We start from the raw sequence: 11421 nt of genomic DNA, 5'->3' as shown, positions 1-11421 counted from the left end.
TGAATAAAATGCCAAATAAAACAGGGCTAATATACAATAACAAAATTAATGAATTTGTAGAAATCATTTACACGGTAAGGTGTGAAATAAATAGAAAGGATAGAAGAGATTATTGATCAAAAACTGAGGTAACGTAACATGATGTGTTATTCCCTCCCTCTCGTAGTGATTGCCAATGAAACATATTTGTAATCACCAAGGTCACCGGAACCGCTCCTTATATTTCCAAGTTATGCGCTATAGTACTTGTTCTCATAATCAATTTAACTGATGATTAATAATATAAACATATGTTTCGATTTCCTTTTATTGCAATACATGGTCGATATTTTTAGACAGTAAACACAGCAGGAAAATACCAACATGTTAACATAATTATAATGAAATTCAATACAATTATGGGAAAATATGAACAAAAAATCTATAATAATAAATAGACTCCTGAAAGGGCACCAGGAGAATAATGCCTAGGTGTCTCGGAAAAGTAAGCGTCTTATGCTTTATCAACGACGCTCACCATGTAAATCTTGATCGATCCAAGTACGTAAGTAAATACTGTTGTGTTGAGTGTTTCTGAACTGGTTATTCAGTTTACACATTTCTTAGTTATCTGTTGGTAGCTTCCAGGTTGACCAAGATATTTGCCCTCGGGAACGTGATGACACTTAAAAAACTGAAAGAGGTTAAGAACATTTGTCCCTATGATTTTAGGTACCCGCCTATTGTAATGGGTATCTGGCACTATGAGTACTGGAGCACACACTGGATCTGACATGACATTTTTACAAAATATGTCTGCCTCAAAATAGCCTAAGTAGGGTAACCTGCTTCCATCCGCAAACCAAAATCTTCTGATGGGTTTAGTACACAATCAGGTAAAGAGTCAAAGAAACTTTTTGCACAGGTACTTACCATAGAACCGGTAATCAACCAAACACTTGGTCGCAACACCACATATGTCTACAGTAGCCTCACTAGACTACCTACAAGTTTTGTCCCAAGACTTTTCTTGTCTTGTTAATAGGGCTGTTTTAACCCGTTCTCTTCCGCTGTTTGCCCTTTAACAGTGGGAGTTACTCTTTTGGCTGTGTTTTCTTACCGTGATTCTTCTCCTTGTCATAGGCCCTCTTTTGAACTGACTGTTGATCAGCATTTCTTTCCGAGTGCCCTTGTCCCACAACAAATGGTCTGAGGTTATTCCCAGAGTTGTTAGAACAATCGGAATTAGAATCTCTTTCTACTCAAAAGATTTTATTTTCTCACACAAACTGTCTAACTGAGACATGAGTACATTCATTTTCTCATCACTTTTATCTACCTGTACTGGCTGATGATGTGCAACCGGCTTTGTCTTAACCTTATCAACATTGCAAAGCTCCATTTCAGCTGACCTTACTTCACGAACCAATACATCAAAAGACTGAATAGTTTCATACTTATGACGGGTCTGTGTCTTAAGACGTTCAGAGAGCGACGTCCAGAATTTTGACCTGATCATAGTGTCTCTTGACCCCACATCAACATAACCACTCTCTATTACTGCCTGGAGATGCGTTTACAGCTGACAGGCAAATACAGTAACATACTCACCTTCTTACTGGAACTCTGTTTAGAATTTCTGAAGTGTAACCGCATCTGATACCACATTCCCAAACAATCCATTAAGTTTTCTAAAAATCTGCTCAATTGAAGCTCTCTCCCCAAAAAGGAATCAACATTTCCCGAGCTGTGCCCTTATGAGACTGCCTCACTGCCTGTAATATATCTGTCTCTGGATACCTAGCATCCCTCATAAGACATCTGATCTCATACCGCCATACATTATAGTTAACATCACCCTTTAATTCCTGACCACTAACGCTAGAAAGTTTGGGTATCCTTACCATACCACTGGTGCTAGTGTCCAACACATGCCCAGTCTGATTATTACCTTTAAAATCTCCCAGGTGACCAGAGTCATTAGCCAAGTTTGAACAAACCTCATCTTTCACCCTCATCCTACCAGGCTTGAACCTCTCACTTCTAGTCTGATTCAGAAATCCGGCTTCACATCTCCTCCCCCTACCAAATAGGAACCTGGGCCTCGCCCCTGCAGTAGGAGTACTAGCAAAAACTGGCTCCATAGGCAACCTCTGACTAGCTAGAGCTGTATATTCCGCATCAGTAATAACCCTAAACGTGTGCTCTCTTAAAATATTTATCATTCTATTTACCTCCGACTGGTCCTCTGGCCATCCATGGCTTGGGCCTGCTCCTCTGTCTTAGGTGCACTCATGCTTGCCCGATTCCTGTACAGCTGGCGATCTACTCTTAAGCTACAACGCAATGTAATTTTTATCTTCAGAGCACTAACCAGCAACACGGCACATAACTGCAAATGATATCTAATTAACATATCTTGATTTCTTAACATGAGGGTTAGTATCCAACAACATCTTATTTGCATATATTTAATATTTGTAGCTACTTAGTGCAATACAAATAGTATACGATGAACATATATATGGAAAACACAAAATTTACAACAGGATATATAACATGGAATATAGAACACTAAATATATAACAAATATCTCACTGTTGCACTCACAATCCTTTCACACAATTAACGCAATCCACGGACCCAACTCCTAGTTTACCGTCCCGGCCCTACTTTTCCCAATCGTCGTATAACCGTAGTCGAGCAACCAGGTCGAGTTTTCAGTCAAATCAACCCTAGCGATTATACATCAGCGATACACAACTTACAACAGTTATAGAAAGTGTCACGGGTCACTAAGCATTTAAATCACAACAATTCACATAATATAATTTTATAATGTCAGATTTATGTCCTTCACCACTTCCTTCTGTCAGGTCCGCGGTTTGTTTCGAAACAGAACTGTCTAGTCTTTCCACAGTCGTCCCACGCGTTTTGTCGTTTCCAGTTAACTCCAGGTTCCCAAGACGCTTGTTTCGGTCTTGTAGTATCCAGCAAACGTAGATAGTCCTTAGAATGCGTTGTTATGGATATTCTTATACAAATCCAAATACATGTAGAATCATTTTTTTTTGGCAAAAAACCATGGCTTACACAAAACACAATTAACACTGTGCGGATGATGAGCAAGAAATGTACATGTTGCGCGCAGTTAGCCGTAATATAAGGTTTCCAAACCTCCTCAAGACGTTTCGTGACTGGTCCGTCGTTGAGATGCTTAGTAGGTCTCTCCGCTGTGATTTCGTCGTTCATCCTGTTGGGGTCCCTACATGGGCGCCAAATGTCACACCATCAACTCGAATTCGTTGTGTGTTGAACGTAGCTATATGTGGCGCCTTGACTCCCGAGGACGTCCAGAGCGACGTGGCTAATCTCTGATTCTGCCCAGCACCCAGGGGTATCTCTAGTTTTATTACCCTACACGCTCACTCTTGCACGACTTCCTCACCTGTCACACCTGGACATGTACACGTCTCAAGACAACACCATATAAGACAGACACTGACACTACCTATCAGGCAACACACCAAATAAGGACATACATGTAAATGCACGGACAGTAACGAATACAGATTAATCAGGACGTTACATAGACTTACTCCAATTTACCCTGTGACACAAGTAAATAAGTGATGTCACATTCTCAGATAAGAACAAGGTGTACAACAACATAATCAACATACAATCTAACGAACATCAAACACGCCCACCTTCATATCACACAAAAATCTCATTGATATAACTATGAAGATCGTAAAACTTCCCCATAGTTTTCATCAACCTGCATCTTTTACGTGTCTTGTTACGAGTTTGTCCGTCAGCTGCAGAATGTTAGAAAGAAAATCGTGATATTGGGAACAGGTCCTTTAATATTGAATCATGCTGTTGAGGGAGGGTGTTTATATCCTGAAATAGAAAATAAAAAACACGTAAATTGAAATCATCGCGTTTACCATACAGCTTAGTGGAAAGCTGGTTGTCTGTTATATAAAATAAGATGATTATTAATTTTTCTTCTTTTTTTTTTTGATTTATTATTATTTTTTATTTTTAAATTCAAGTAGTCTTATACACTCAACACTGCAAGTACAATGTCTAAACACTTCCTACTCTTTTTTCACCAAATATAGATATATGTACAGTGTTACATTAAACCAACTCAAAGCACTACCGAGCCAATCAAAACCTCACAACTAAGTATCAAGAAAGAAACAATATACGTCAAACTTGCAAAGTATATACCACGGTAGGCCATACAGAATCAGAGTTTCACTTAATAAACGAATCAATAACGGAGCGGGTCCAGAGATAAACAACTGGTGGTGTCGAGTTAACCGGTTTGTCTAACACTCCTTAACCTAGCAGAGTGGTATTCCTTTATACATTCAATGAAAAAGATGACATGTTACTTAAATTACACAGCCAAATCATTCCCCAATATTTCATGACTTTTGTGCGGTCATATCAGTTACAGGTCGACTTTCTGACATTCAATGACCATTAATGACCATAGGTCATTACAACATTCCGTTAGTGACTTTAAATGTTTGGCCATATCCACTCAATTAGACTTTCTGACCATAGGTGAATAGATGTTTATTACAGCAGCATCCTTAAGGATTGTTGTAAATTTACAGAGTCCAGTTCCCACGTATCTTCTCTTAAACGACACGTACTGACTGTGTATAAGGTGTATCAACGCATCTCATCTGGCTGATCTATACAATTAATAACCAAACATCAATGTAATGTGCTTCACAATAATCCAACATTGTTATTACAATATTGATCATCATTACAACATTACGTAATTACCCTTATTTTCTTACAAGTACCAACCAATGACTTCTGAATATTTGTTCTGCTTTCCAACCATCCACATATGTTTCAATTTATTTTCACATATATTCCATCACACATTCAGGACTATGATGGTACATATAGCATAAAACATATCATAACACTTCATGTACTGTGAACTGTATATGCCATACATTATGGACACATGAAATACAATCCTACACCGAGAGCTACTAACAATGATCAATAAAAAAGCACAGGAATGCTTTATTCTCATAAAGGCATATAAACGGATGTCATCCACGGTTCTTTTCACACTATAACTGAGTGTGTATAGGGACATTACGTGTACATATGTACCTCCCCTGTGTGTTACCTGTAACAATGGTGTACATGGCTACCTTATCGGAATTCGGTAACACATTACGTTTGTTTATTATCTCATATACCCCTACCTAGCACTCCATGCACAGGTATACTTCCAAGGTCATTATACACGAGTGAGTTAGTATACAAATATTTTATCTTAGGTATAACTATGTTTTGTCACGAGCACCTATCAATATCAGCCATGAATCAGTGTGAAGACATGATCATTAGAGTTTGATTGCTCGGAGTTCATAATTCATAAAAATATCTTTACATAGGTATCAAAGGAAAACATTAGTATATCTTAAAATAGATTGTTGGTTATATTTCCTGAATTCTAGACCATATGTTCTGACGTCATGAATGAGACCATTATCAAAATATTTCCTACTTTCGGTAATTTCTTGTTATACATATCAAGAGGAAAGCTGCCACAAGGAATTCATCACCGGATTTAACACTAGCAGTATATTGTATATTAAATTCATATCCTATATTAATTGAAGAGAAGTAACAAGTGCATACAGACAGATTAGGTTCAACTGCACTACACTAGTCAATTGCGCTTGCGTGTTGTATCAGCTAAACGTGACTCTAATATGGTGGCTTTCCGGTCGTGATTCTCATTTGGACAAGGATGTTTGTAAACTTTCTCAAACGCTAAAGGTAATGTTAATTAAGTGAAATTGTTGTGTTTACTGTGATGTAACGTCCACCTTGCTGATTTTCTTATCCATGCTTAATACCCTTGGTCAATTAAAAGGTTTATAAACCGAAATGGTCTGTGTGGTCTGAGATATCCGGCAACTTAATCTACATGTCTAATTTGATAAAATACCGAGGGTTTATCTCAGATCAGTTTGATGAAAAATGTTAATGTTGAGTCGTGGCCATAGTTCAAATGTGCTAGAAGTAGCGACATTGCCGAACTGTTGCATTGTTTACATTATCAGCTGATTTGAAGTATTGGGGTATGTTTATGATTATTTGGAGTCTGTAATGACAACTGCAGTTATCTAGAATAAACTGAACTTTGAATTATTATTAATAGTACTGATTGATTTTCTAATTGTCTAAAGGAATTTTATATTTCAATTGATTTTTCCAGTGTAATTTAGTTATGAATTATAAAATGATATAAATTGCTCTGAAAGGGAAGTTTCTAGTCATTTGAAGAAAATAAAATGCGTTGATAATATGAAGTGCTTATCGTGTGAGGAATCAACACTGTACCACTGTACCCCTGTTCCACTGTATTGTAGGATCTATGTTTAATGGTGTGTAAATACTGTTGTGTTGAGTGTTTCTGAACTGGTTATTCAGTTTACACATTTCTTAGTTATCTGTTGGTAGCTTCCAGGTTGACCAAGATATTTGCCCTCGGGAACGTGATGACATTTAAAAAACTAAAAGAGGTTAAGAACATTTATCCCTGTGTTTTTAGGTACCCGCCTATTGTAATGGGTATCTGGCACTATGCGTACTGGAGCACACACTGGATCTGACATGACATTTTTACAAAATATGTCTGCCTCAAAATAGCCTAAGTAGGATAACCTGCTTCCATCCGCGTACCACAACTCCAAATCAAAATCTTCTAATGGGTTTAGTACACAATCAGGTAAAGAATCAAAGAAACTTTTTGCACAGGTACTTACCATAGAACCGGTAGTCAACCAAACACTTGGTCGCAATAACACATATGTCTACAGTAGCCTCACTAGACTACCTACAAGTTTTGTCTCAAGACTTTTCTTGTCTTGTTAATAGGGCTGTTTTAACCCGTTCTCTTCCGCTGTTTGCCCTTTAACAGTGGGAGTTACTCTTTTGGCTGTGTTTTCTTACCGTGATTCTTCTCCTTGTCATAGGCCCTCTTTTGAACTGACTGTTGATCAGCATTTCTTTCCGAGTGCCCTTGTCCAACAACAAATGGTCTGAGGTTATTCCCAGAGTTGTTAGAACAATCGGAATTAGAATCTCTTTCTACTCAAAAGATTTTATTTTCTCACACAAACTGTCTAACTGAGACATGAGTACATTCATTTTCTCATCACTTTTATCTACCTGTACTGGCTGATGATGTGCAACCGGCTTTGTCTTAACCTTATCAACATTGCAAAGCTCCATTTCAGCTGCCCTTACTTCACGAACCAATACATCAAAAGACTGAATAGTTTCATACCTATGACGGGTCTGTGTCTTAAGACGTTCAGAGAGCGACGTCCAGAATTTTGACCTGATCATAGTGTCTCTTGACCCCACATCAACATAACCACTCTCTATTACTGCCTGGAGATGCGTTTACAGCTGACAGGCAAATACAGTAACATACTCACCTTCTTACTGGAACTCTGTTTAAAATTTCTGAAGTGTAACCGCATCTGATACCACATTCCCAAACAATCCATTAAGTTTCTCAAAATCTGCTCAATTGAAGCTCTCTCCCCAAAAGGAATCAACATTTCCCGAGCTGTGCCCATATGAGACTGCCTCACTGCCTGTAATATATCTGTCTCTGGATACCTAGCATCCCTCATAAGACATCTGATCTCATACCGCCATACATTATAGTTAACATCACCCTTTAATTCCTGACCACTAAAGATAGGTATCCTTACCATACCACTGGTGCTAGTGTCCAACACATGCCCAGTCTGATTATTACCTTTAAAATCCCCCAGGTGACCAGAGTCATTAGCCAAGTTTGAACAAACCTCATCTTTCACCCTCATCCTACCAGGCTGGAACCTCTCACTTCTAGTCTGATTCAGAAATCCGGCTTCACATCTCCTCCCCCTACCAAATAGGAACCTGGGCCTCGCCCCTGCAGTAGGAGTACTAGCAAAAACTGGCTCCATAGGCAACCTCTGACTAGCTAGAGCTGTATATTCCGCATCAGTAATAACCCTAAATTTGTGCTCTCTTAAAATATTTATCATTCTATTTACCTCCGACTGGTCCTCTGGCCATCCATGGCTTGGGCCTGCTCCTCTGTCTTAGGTGCACTCATGCTTGCCCGATTCCTGTACAGCTGGCGATCTACTCTTAAGCTACAACGCAATGCAATTTTTATCTTCAGAGCACTAACCAGCAACACGGCACATAACTGCAAATGATATCTAATTAACATATCTTGATTTCTTAACATGAGGGTTAGTATCCAACAACATCTTATTTGCATATATTTAATATCTGTAGCTACTTAGTGCAATACAAATAGTATACGATGAACATATATATGGAAAACACAAAATTTACAACAGGATATATAACATGGAATATAGAACACAGAATATAGAACACAGAATATATAACAAATATCTCACTGTTGCACTCACAATCCTTTCACACAATTAACGCAATCCACGGACCCAACTCCTAGTTTACCGTCCCGGCCCTACTTTTCCCAATCGTCGTATAACCGTAGTCAGTCGAGCAACCAGGTCGAGTTTTCAGTCAAATCAACCCTAGCGATTATACATCAACGATACACAACTTACAACAGTTATAGAAAGTGTCACGGGTCACTAAGCATTTTAATCACAACAATTCACATAATATAATTTTATAATGTCAGATTTATGTCCTTCACCACTTCCTTCTGTCAGGTCCGCGGTTTGTTTCGAAACAGAACTGTCTAGTCTTTCCACAGTCGTCCCACGCGTTTTGTCGTTTCCAGTTAACTCCAGGTTCCCAAGACGCTTGTTTCGGTCTTGTAGTATCCAGCAAACGTAGATAGTCCTTAGAATGCGTTGTTATGGATATTCTTATACAAATCCAAATACATGTAGAATCATTTTTTTTTGGCAAAAAACCATGGCTTACACAAAACACAATTAACACTGTGCGGATGATGAGCAAGAAATGTACATGTTGCGCGCAGTTAGCCGTAATATAAGGTTTCCAAACCTCCTCAAGACGTTTCGTGACTGGTCCGTCGTTGAGATGCTTAGTAGGTCTTTCCGCTGTGATTTCGTCGTTCATCCTGTTGGGGTCCCTACATGGGCGCCAAATGTCACACCATCAACTCGAATTCGTTGTGTGTTGAACGTAGCTATATGTGGCGCCTTGACTCCCGAGGACGTCCAGAGCGACGTGGCTAATCTCTGATTCTGCCCAGCACCCAGGGGTATCTCTAGTTTTATTACCCTACACGCTCACTCTTGCACGACTTCCTCACCTGTCACACCTGGACATGTACACGTCTCAAGATAACACCATATAAGGACAGACACTGACACTACTTAACAGGTAACACACCAAATAAGGACATACATGTAAATGCACGGACAGTAACGAATACAGATTAATCAGGACGTTACATAGACTTACTCCAATTTACCCTGTGACACAAGTAAATAAGTGATGTCACATTCTCAGATAAGAACAAGGTGTACAACAACATAATCAACATACAATCTAACGAACATCAAACACGCCCACCTTCATATCACACAAAAATCTCATTGATATAACTATGAAGATCGTAAAACTTCCCCATAGTTTTCATCAACCTGCATCTTTTACGTGTCTTGTTACGAGTTTGTCCGTCAGCTGCAGAATGTTAGAAAGAAAATCGTGATATTGGGAACAGGTCCTTTAATATTGAATCATGCTGTTGAGGGAGGGTGTTTATATCCTGAAATAGAAAATAAAAAACACGTAAATTGAAATCATCGCGTTTACCATACAGCTTAGTGGAAAGCTGGTTGTCTGTTATATAAAATAAGATGATTATTACTTTTTCTTTTCTTTTTTTTTTTTTTTTTTTGATTAATTATTATTTTTTATTTTTAAATTCAAGTAGTCTTATACACTCAACACTGCAAGTACAATGTCTAAACACTTCCTACTCTTTTTTCACCAAATATAGATATATGTACAGTGTTACATTAAACCAACTCAAAGCACTACCGAGCCAATCAAAACCTCACAACTAAGTATCAAGGGAGAAACAATATACGTCAAACTTGCAAAGTATATACCACGGTAGGCCATACAGAATCAGAGTTTCACTTAATAAACGAATCAATAACGGAGCGGGTCCAGAGATAAACAACTGGTGGTGTCGAGTTAACCGGTTTGTCTAACACTCCTTAACCTAGCAGAGCGGTATTCCTTTGATACATTCGATGAAAAAGATGACATGTTACTTAAATTACACAGCCAAATCATTCCCCAATATTTCATGACTTTTGTGTGGTCATATCAGTTACAGGTCGACTTTCTGACATTCAATGACCATTAATGACCATAGGTCATTACAACATTCCGTTAGTGACTTTAAATGTTTGGCCATATCCACTCAATTAGACTTTCTGACCATAGGTGAATAGATGTTTATTACAGCAGCATCCTTAAGGATTGTTGTAAATTTACAGAATCCAGTTCCCACGTATCTTCTCTTAAACGACACGTACTGACTGTGTATAAGGTGTATCAACGCATCTCATCTGGCTGATCTATACAATTAATAACCAAACATCAATGTAATTTGCTTCACAATAATCCAACATTGTTATTACAATATTGATCATCATTACAACATTACGTAATTACCCTTATTTTCTTACAAGTACCAACCAATGACTTCTGAATATTTGTTCTGCTTTCCAACCATCCACATATGTTTCAATTTATTTTCACATATATTCCATCACACATTCAGGACTATGATGGTACATATAGCATAAAACATATCATAACACTTCATGTACTGTGAACTGTATATGCCATACATTATGGACACATGAAATACAATCCTACACCGAGAGCTACTAACAATGATCAATAAAAAAGCACAGGAATGCTTTATTCTCATAAAGGCATATAAACGGATGTCATCCACGGTTCTTTTCACACTATAACTGAGTGTGTATAGGGACATTACGTGTACATATGTACCTCCCCTGTGTGTTACCTGTGACAGTTGTGTACATGCTACCTTGTCGGAATTCGGTAACACATTACGTTTGTTTATTATCTCATATACCCCTACCTACTACTAGCAGTATATTGTATATTAAATTCATATCCTATATTAATTGAAGAGAAGTAACAAGTGCATACAGACAGATTAGGTTCAACTGCACTACACTAGTCAATTGCGCTTGCGTGTTGTATCAGCTAAACGTTACTCTAATATGGCGGCTTTCCGGTCGTGATTCTCATTCGGACAAGGATGTTTGTAAACTTTCTCAAACGCTAAAGGTAATGTTAATTAAGTGAAATTGTTGTGTTTACTATGATGTAACGTCTACCTTGCTGATTTTC

The sequence above is a fragment of the Ylistrum balloti genome, unplaced genomic scaffold (assembly GCF_031769215.1).
Source record: "Ylistrum balloti isolate Yb309-2 unplaced genomic scaffold, AGI_CSIRO_Ybal_v1 Utg371338, whole genome shotgun sequence".
Classification (NCBI taxonomy): domain Eukaryota; kingdom Metazoa; phylum Mollusca; class Bivalvia; order Pectinida; family Pectinidae; genus Ylistrum; species Ylistrum balloti.
The sequence above is the reverse complement of the archived record's forward strand: the minus strand, read 5'-3'. Positions refer to the sequence as shown.